The following is a 9,552-nucleotide window of genomic DNA, read 5'->3' as shown; positions in this document are numbered from 1 at the left end:
TGCTCTACCAACTGAGCCCACAGAGGACCACTGAAGTGTTTCACTCCTTAAAAGTGATCTGGTCAGACCTGGAGAGCGGTCCGCAGAGCCTGGCCCAGGGCGAGATAAGCCGGGGGAGAAGAGGTAGCTCATTATTTTGGTCAAGGTCTCACATCTGCACTTGACTTCAAGTTCACACCCTGCAACCCAAGCAACCGATGTAAACAAACACTGCGAGTAAACACACGGTATCTACTCTGTCTACAGACCGTTCGTTCACCCTCCAGTAAACAAGCTATTACTTACAACTTCAACAACACTGAACACACATACTAATGTATGTCCTCCCTGGTAGGAGTCACCCAAAACCACTTCACGCCTCCTCTCCTCCCCTCCTCCTCCTCCTCCTCCCCCCCTCCTCTCCTCCTCTCCTCCTCCTCCTCCCCTCCTCCTCCTCCCCTGCTTCACAACTGGTGAGCATGAATCAAATCAAATCAAATCAAATGTTATTTGTATAGCGGATTTCTTACAAGATGCAACTCAATGCGCTTCACATAATAAACATTCTCAGTCAATCAATCAATCAATCAATCAATCAATCAATACTGACAGAGCCGCAAGCAGGCAAAAAGTAAAAACCTGTACACTATGTAGCCAGGAAAATTGACGCCTCCTCCCCTCCCTCCTCCTCCTCCCCTCCTCCTCCTCAACTGCTTCACAACTGGTGAGCATGAACGCCTCCTCCCCTCCCCCCCTCCTCCTCCCCTCCTCCTCCTCCTCCCCCCCTCCTCCTCCCCCCCTCCTCCTCCTCCTCCCCCCCTCCTCCTCCCCTCCTCTTCCTCCCCTCCTCCCCTCCTCCTCCTCCCCCCTCCTCCTCCTCCCCCCCCTCCTCCTCCCCCCTCCTCCTCCCCCCCCTCCTCCTCCCATCCTCTTCCCCTCCTCCTCCCCTCCCCCCCTCCTCCCCCCCTCCCCCCCCTCCTCCTCCCCCTCATGCTCCTCCCCCCCTCCCCTCCTCCCCCCCTCCTCCTCCCCCTCCTCCTCCTCCCCCCCTCCTCCTCCTCCCCTCCTCCCCTCCTCTTCCCCTCCTCCTCCCCTCCTCCCCCCCCCTGCCCCTCCTCCCCCCCCCTGCCCCTCCTCCCCCAGGGTGATTAAACCAGGACGAGGACCTCTAATAGGTTCTTAGCCGACCTGCCGTCGTCTCCTGTTCCTCCCCTGGCCGGGCGCTGCGCTCTGGAAGACTAATTAGGAGAGGCTTTAACTCTCATTTGTGTCTTGTCTGCTCAGCGTCCTGCCTCTCTCGTTCGCTAGCTAGCTCGTTCGCTAGTTAGCTCGTTCGCTAGCTCTCTGGTGACCAGGGATGGGATAGGACAGTGGTGGTTCTGGTTCTAACGGGCTTGGCTGGGATGGTTCTGTGTCACCTTGCTGTGTGGCTCCCATTGGGCATGCGACTGCTGAGGGTACACACAGCACGCAAATGCACACACACACACACACACACACGTACACGTACACTACACCACACATACAGACACACAGACACACTATACCATGCAGCCAGACACTCACAGATACAGACACAGACACAGACACAGACAGACACAGTAACAGACATAGACATAGACATACATATACACACACACACACACACACGTACACGTACACTACACCACACATACAGACACACAGACACACTATACCATGCAGCCAGACACTCACAGATACAGACACAGACAGACACAGACACAGACACAGACACAGACACAGACACACACACACAGACACACACACACACACACACAGACACAGACAGACACAGACACAGACAGACACAGACACAGACACAGACAGACACAGACACAGACATCTATAGACATAGACATAGACATAGACAGACACACACACACACACACACACACACACACACACACACACTCCAGTGTTGGCCTGTAGCAATAAAGCTTGTTCAACCAGAAGTAGGTTGTCTTGTGCCTGCTCATACAGTGTGTGTGTCTATATGCCCGTCATACAGTGTGTGTCTATATGCCTGCTTATACAGTGTGTGTGTGTGTGTCTATGCCTGCTCATACAGTGTGTGTCAATATGCCTGCTCATACAGTGTGTGTGTGTGTCTATATGCCTGCTCATACAGTGTGTGTCAATATGCCTGCTCATACAGTGTGTGTGTGTCTATATGCCTGCTCATACAGTGTGTGTCAATATGCCTGCTCATACAGTGTGTGTCAATATGCCTGCTCATACAGTGTGTGTCTATATGACAGACACAGACAGACAGACACACAGAGACACAGACAGACACAGACAGACACAGACAGACAGACACAGACAGACAGACACACACAGAGACACACACAGAGACACAGACAGAGACACAGACAGACACACAGAGACACAGACAGACACAGACAGACACACACACAAAGAGACACACAGAGACAGACAGACATACACACAAAGAGACACACAGAGACACACAGACACACACACAGAGACAGAGACACAGGCAGACACACAGAGACAGACAGACACACAGAGACAGAGACACAGACAGACACATAGACAGACACACACAGACAGACACACAGACACAGACAGACACAGACAGACACATAGACAGACACACAGACACACACACACAGACACACACACACACACAGAGACACAGACAGACACATAGACAGACACACAGAGACAGAGACACAGACAGACACATAGACAGACGCACACAGACAGACACACAGACACACAGAGACACACAGAGAGACAGAGACACAGGCAGACACACAGAGACAGACACACAGAGACACAGACACACAGAGACAGACACACAGAGACACACAGACACAGGCAGACACACAGAGACACACAGACAGACACACAGACACAGGCAGACACACAGAGACACAGACACACAGAGACACAGACACACAGAGACACAGACAGACACACACAGACACACACAGAGACACAGACACACACAGACACAGAGACAGACAGAGACAGAGAAAGAGGCAGATGAACACCGTCGTCCCCAGACACCTCCGTGAGCTAAATGTGCCATTAGCCAAACGACCCGGGCTGTAGGCCGTGCTTAATGATGTGGCCTACATATTCATGAGCTGCACATGGCTGTTTAAAGTGGCTTCCCTTTATTCTGCAAAATGTCGTTCCAGGCAGATCCACATTTCACTGTGGAGCAGTGGTGTAGTCTACGTGATACGCGGGACTACGGCGTATACCCACTAGGAACGGCCAAGGATTTGCGTATACCCACTTAAAAATGCGCGAGGATACGTAACGGTGTTATATACAACAGATAGATCCGGTCCATTCATGTCTCTATTGGTCAGTTTGAGTTCCAGCCGTACAAATATCCATGATATACGCACGGGCCGGCTAACTGGAATCTTGACACATCTTGTATTACTCCGCGTTTGTATATTTTGCCCGTCGTGCCTAACCACCCCGCTAGCTGTACCAAACACGCACCATAACGCTTATTGTGACAGAACTTTCAAACTTCCCAGATATGAAGCGAAAGCAAACGACACCTTTTGAGTGTTTTAGTAAGCCTTCCCCTGAAGCTACTGCCGCTTCTGGTGACACTGACACTGACATGAATGTTACAGAAAAAGAGCCAGATGATGAGGCTAATGCTATCCAGCACCAACCCGATGCCATGATCGTAACGTCACCTGGTGGTAAGTGAAAGTACCATATGATATGCGTTATCATTAACGTAAACTGTAACAGCAAGGTATTATTGTTGGTATATTGAATTGTATCTAGAACTAGCTAGCTAACTTCACTAACGTTAGCTGCGTTAATATTCTCTGTATAGTTATTCTCTGTCAGAATAGTGTGATGATGGATCAATGAATGCGGGGGAAGGGGAGAGAGAACTTAGTTACTTAGATACATAAGTGAGTATGGTGGTGCTTATGGGGTGTCGCTACAGGACGGGTGTCGCTCCAGGACACGTCGCTCTGGGACGGGTGAGCATGAAGCTGGGAGGGAAAAATCACAGTATACCCACTAGAAAAAACTAGACTACACCACTGCTGTGGAGGCTTGAAACCTCCTTTGGATCCGCATGCGAGCACACACGCATTCACGGGAGCACACACACAGGCACACACGCACACACACAGGCACACGCACACTTTCCATTGCTAGGGACCATTAACCCTCTCCGTGCGAGCCTTGAACCCATCCCTACAGCTTTGTGCGGGTGTCGACAGCGGCTCGTTGAAAGCAGCCACATGATAAATAAAAAGAAAGCACTAACGCCTGGCACGGATTGAGGACCAGGATCAACCACCTGTGACTTGGGCTGCGTTCGTAAATTCGCTCTGGAAATCGGATCGACACTCATGGGAATGCCTCTCAATGCCAATCAAATGACTTTATTAATCCCTTTATGACGTTGAACCCACGGTGCGCTCCGGCGCTCTCAGAGCGAATTTACGAATGCTCCCGTAGTGGAAGCTGGTGGAGGTGTGTTTGATACCGTTCCTCATCCTGTGCCGTGCGTTACACCGAGCCGCGTCCTCAGGGTTCTCCCTCCACCGGCCTCCCCTTATGTAAACACTGTTTCATACCGTTCCTCATTCCAGGGTTCCCACACCTTCTGAAACATCAAATTCAAGCACCTTTTAAGGACTTTCAAGACTCAATTCCCTCAAATTCAAGGACCCAACACGGCATAGTTTGAGACAGATCTAGATGAGAATGTATATAATAGGAACTATCCGCTCACAGACAACAATTAAAAAGAGAGGCTTGAATGTGTGAACACTAGATGGTCTCTGGCCTTCTCTACCACAGCATAGCAAAACAATATATTGATATGTGTAAAGTTAAGCAATACAGAGACTTATTTACTAGTTGACGAGCTAAGTAAAACATTTTAGAATATTATTATTTTTTGAGAGAGAGAGAGAGAGAGAGGGAGAGAGAGGGAGAGAGAGGGAGAGAGGAATTCAAGCACTTTCAATGAACCATGTCTATTCAAAAACTTTCAAGACCTTGATTTTTCTTTCTCAAATTCACAAACTTTCAAGGATTTCAAGGACCCGTGGGAACCCTGTCTATCAACGAGCCTCGGCCGTCCTCCGATGTCTACCTCCAACAGCCTCTCCTGAGTCACAGGTGTTGGATACCGTTCCTCACTCAGCCCTCTGCAACGCCTCCTCCAGAACACAATCTGACAGGAGGCAGGCAACCTGCTGTACAAATCTCATCACAATGCAACGTATATGAATTATGAATACGGCGTATTCTACTGTGTTTATCAGGGGCTTAGAGTGCTCTGCTTCCATCCTGCGCTATACACGTTGTTGAATCATACTGGTAATACCGTGCGGTAATAACGTATTCATCGTGTGTGTCTGTGTGTGTGAGTGAGTGTGTGAGAATGTGTGTGTGTGTGTGTGTGTGTGTGTGTATGTGCGCTTGCCTGCAAGGGTGTGTGCACGGGTCTGTGTGTGTTTGGGTATGTCTGTGTGTGTGCTTGCCTTTGTGCTTGCCTTCGTGCGTGCCTGCATGCGTGCGTGTATCGGTGTGTGTGCGTGTGTGTGCGTGTGTGTGTCAGTCTGGCTGCAGTGCTGCAGGCGTGCTGGAGTCTGTGTGGTGTCAACCTGTTCTTAATCCGTCTCTCTCTCTGCAAAGGTCACCACTGGCCCACTGCCAGGGACACAGACAACTCATTAACTTGTGGTTGCTATGGCAGCCAGGAGACACGTTAGGAATGCGTAGGAAACACAGTTCATAGGAGCAAATGATGAGCCAGCTGCAGTGTTGTCATGATAACACATGGGACAAGACAAATCTGACTTTCTCTGGACTCTAGTCTCTAGTTCCTAGTTCCTACTCCCTAGTCCATCTCTACTCCCTACTCCCTAGTCCATCTCTACTCCCTACTCCATCTCTACTCCCTACTCCCTAGTCCATCTCTACTCCCTACTCCCTAGTCCATCTCTACTCCCTAGTTCATCTCTACTCCCTACTCCCTAGTCCATCTCTACTCCCTACTCCCTAGTCCATCTCTACTCCCTACTCCCTAGTCCACCTCTACTCCCTACTCCCTAGTTTATCTCTACTCCCTACTCCCTAGTACATCTCTACTCCCTAGTCCATCTCTACTCCCTAGTCCATCTCTACTCCCTAGTTCATCTCTACTCCCTACTCCCTAGTACATCTCTACTCCCTACTCCCTAGTCCACCTCTACTCCCTAGTCCACCTCTACTCCCTACTCCCTAGTCCATCTCTACTCCCTACTCCCTAGTCCATCTCTACTTCCTAGTCCATCTCTACTCCCTAGTCCACCTCTACTCCCTAGTTCATCTCTACTCCCTACTCCCTAGTCCATCTCTACTCCCTAGTCCATCTCTACTCCCTAGTCCATCTCTACTCCCTAGTTCATCTCTACTCCCTACTCCCTAGTCCATCTCTACTCCCTACTCCCTAGTCCATCTCTACTTCCTAGTCCCTAGTGTCTAGTCCCTACCCCCTACTCCCTAATCCCTAGTTCCTAGTCTCTAGTCCCTACTCCCTATTCCCTAGCCCCTAGTCCCTGGTCCCTGGCCCCTGGTCCCTGGTCTCTAGCCATAAACAGGGACCTTCTCTGGTGTGTGTTTGGGTGCTGGAGCCCTTGAATACTCTCTCTCTCTAGCTCTCTACTGCCAGCCCAGCACTCTCAGATAAATTATCTTCAATTATCTTCATAATGACACACATCAGCAGTCCATAAACTGCCAATTTCATCTCGTACGATGAAAACATTTACTGTAGTTGGATTTTTTTAGGAGAATGTGTCTTCATTAGCCTATCTAATGCTCATCTGCGCGGTCCGCTAAGAAACGTCATTCAAAGACATAATTATAATACAGACGTAATGTGATTATATGTTATTATGTGAGTTGTGGCTCCACTTAAAATGAGGTCAATAAACGACTAAATTCAACAAATAAAACCAAAAACAGCAATAAAAGTCTGGATCTCCTCCCACTACAGAAGTGACAGAAGTCCATTCCAGTCTTCTGTCTCTAACCAACCAGTCTTCTGTCTCTAACCAACCTGTCTTCTGTCTCTAACCAACCAGTCTTCTGTCTCTCTAACCAACCAGTCTTCTGTCTCTAACCAACCAGTCTTCTGTCTCTCTAACCAACCAGTCTTCTGTCTCTCTAACCAACCAGCGTTCTGTCTCTCTAACCAACCAGTCTTCTGTCTCTAACCAACCAGTCTTCTGTCTCTAACCAACTGTCTTCTGTCTCTCTAACCAACCAGTCTTCTGTCTCTAACCAACCAGTCTTCTGTCTCTCTAACCAACCTGTCTTCTGTCTCTAACCAACCAGTCTTCTGTCTCTCTAACCAACCAGTATTCTGTCTCTTTAACTAACCAGTCTTCTGTCTCTAACCAACCAGTCTTCTGTCTCTAACCAACCTGTCTTCTGTCTCTAACCAACCAGTCTTCTGTCTCTAACCAACCAGTCTTCTGTCTCTAACCAACCAGTCTTCTGTCTCTTTAACTAACCAGTCTTCTGTCTCTAACCAACCAGTCTTCTGTCTCTCTAACCAACCAGTCTGTCTCTCTAACCAACCAGCGTTCTGTCTCTAACCAACCAGTCTTCTGTCTCTAACCAACCAGTCTCTCTCTAACCAACCAGTCTTCTGTCTCTCTAACCAACCAGTCTTCTGTCTCTAACCAACCAGTCTTCTGTCTCTAACCAACCAGTCTCTCTCTAACCAACCAGTCTTCTGTCTGTCTAACCAACCAGTCTTCTGTCTCTCTAACCAACCAGTCTTCTGTCTCTCTAACCAACCAGTCTGTCTCTCTAACCAACCAGTTTTCTGTCTCTCTAACCAACCAGTCTTCTGTCTCTAACCAACCAGTCTTCTGTCTCTAACCAACCAGTCTTCTGTCTCTCTAACCAACCAGTCTTCTGTCTCTCTAACCAACCAGTCTTCTGTCTCTCTAACCAACCAGTCTTCTGTCTCTCTAACCAACCAGTCTTCTGTCTCTCAAACCAACCAGTCTTCTGTCTCTCTAACCAACCAGTCTTCTGTCTCTCTAACCAACCAGTCTTCTGTCTCTCTAACCAACCAGTCTTCTGTCTCTAACCAACCTGTCTTCTGTCTCTCCAACCAACCAGTCTTCTGTTTCTAACCAACCAGTCTTCTGTCTCTAACCAACCAGTCTTCTGTCTCTCTAACCAACCAGTCTTCTGTCTCTCTAACCAACCTGTCTTCTGTCTCTCTAACCAACCAGTCTTCTGTCTCTCTAACCAACCAGTCTTCTGTCTCTAACCAACCAGCGTTCTGTCTCTTTAACAACCAGTCTTCTGTCCCTCTAACCAACCAGTCTTCTGTCTCTAACCAACCAGTCTTCTGTCTCTAACCAACCTGTCTTCTGTCTCTCTAACCAACCAGTCTTCTGTCTCTCTAACCAACCAGTCTTCTGTCTCTAACCAACCAGCGTTCTGTCTCTTTAACAACCAGTCTTCTGTCCCTCTAACCAACCAGTCTTCTGTCTCTAACCAACCAGTCTTCTGTCTCTCTAACCAACCCGTCTTCTGTCTCTAACCAACCTGTCTTCTGTCTCTCTAACCAACCTGTCTTCTGTCTCTCTAACCAACCAGTCTTCTGTCTCTCTAACCAACCAGTCTTCAGTCTGTCTAACCAACTAGTCTTCTGTCTCTAACCAACCTGTCTTCTGACTCTCTAACCAACCTGTCTTCTGTCTCCAACCAACCAGTCTTCTGTCTCTAACCAACCAGTCTGTCTCTCTAACCAACCTGTCTTCTGTCTCTCTAACCAACCAGTCTTCTGTCTCTAACCAACCAGTCTTCTGTCTGTAACCAACCAGTCTTCTGTCTGTCTCTAGCTTAAGTTCCACAACGTCACGTTTCCAGTCAGAACCCAACAGAATCGCGTTCAGAATGTGTTTAGAATGTGGAACACCGGGTCACCGTTCCGCATCATCGACACCATGCCAGGGTGGAGCTGTCCTCTCCGGGTCGACCCGGCCCACTGACCCACATTCTCGACCCGCAGAGGGATCCAGATTTAGACTCAGAGGTCCTTTATTTTTACGGGGTCTGTTTCGGGCACCCGGGATCTCTCAGAGGTGAGGTGGAACGAGTGAAGAAGAGAAGAAAAAAAAACAGGAAAACTGCTTCTGTGTCCTTGACACAGTGGGGGGGGGGGGGGAGGCAGAGACAGAGAGAGACAGAATCAGACAGAGACAGAGACCGATAAAGACACACAGACAGACAGACAGAGAGAGAGAGACACACACACACAGAGACAGAGACACAGAGACACAGACAGACACACAGAGACACACAGAGAGACAGAGACACAGACAGACAGACAGAGACAGACCCACAGAGACACACAGAGAAACAGAGACACAGGCAGACACACAGAGACAGACACACAGAGACACACACAGAGACACAGACACACAGAGACACAGACACACAGAGACACAGGCACACAGAGACACTCAGAGACACACAGAGACAGAGAAAGAGGCAGATGAACACCGTCGT

The sequence above is a fragment of the Nansenia antarctica genome (assembly GCF_963989245.1).
Source record: "Nansenia antarctica genome assembly, chromosome: 1".
In the NCBI taxonomy this organism is placed as follows: Eukaryota; Metazoa; Chordata; class Actinopteri; order Argentiniformes; family Microstomatidae; genus Nansenia; species Nansenia antarctica.
Note: the sequence above shows the minus strand (reverse complement) of the source record.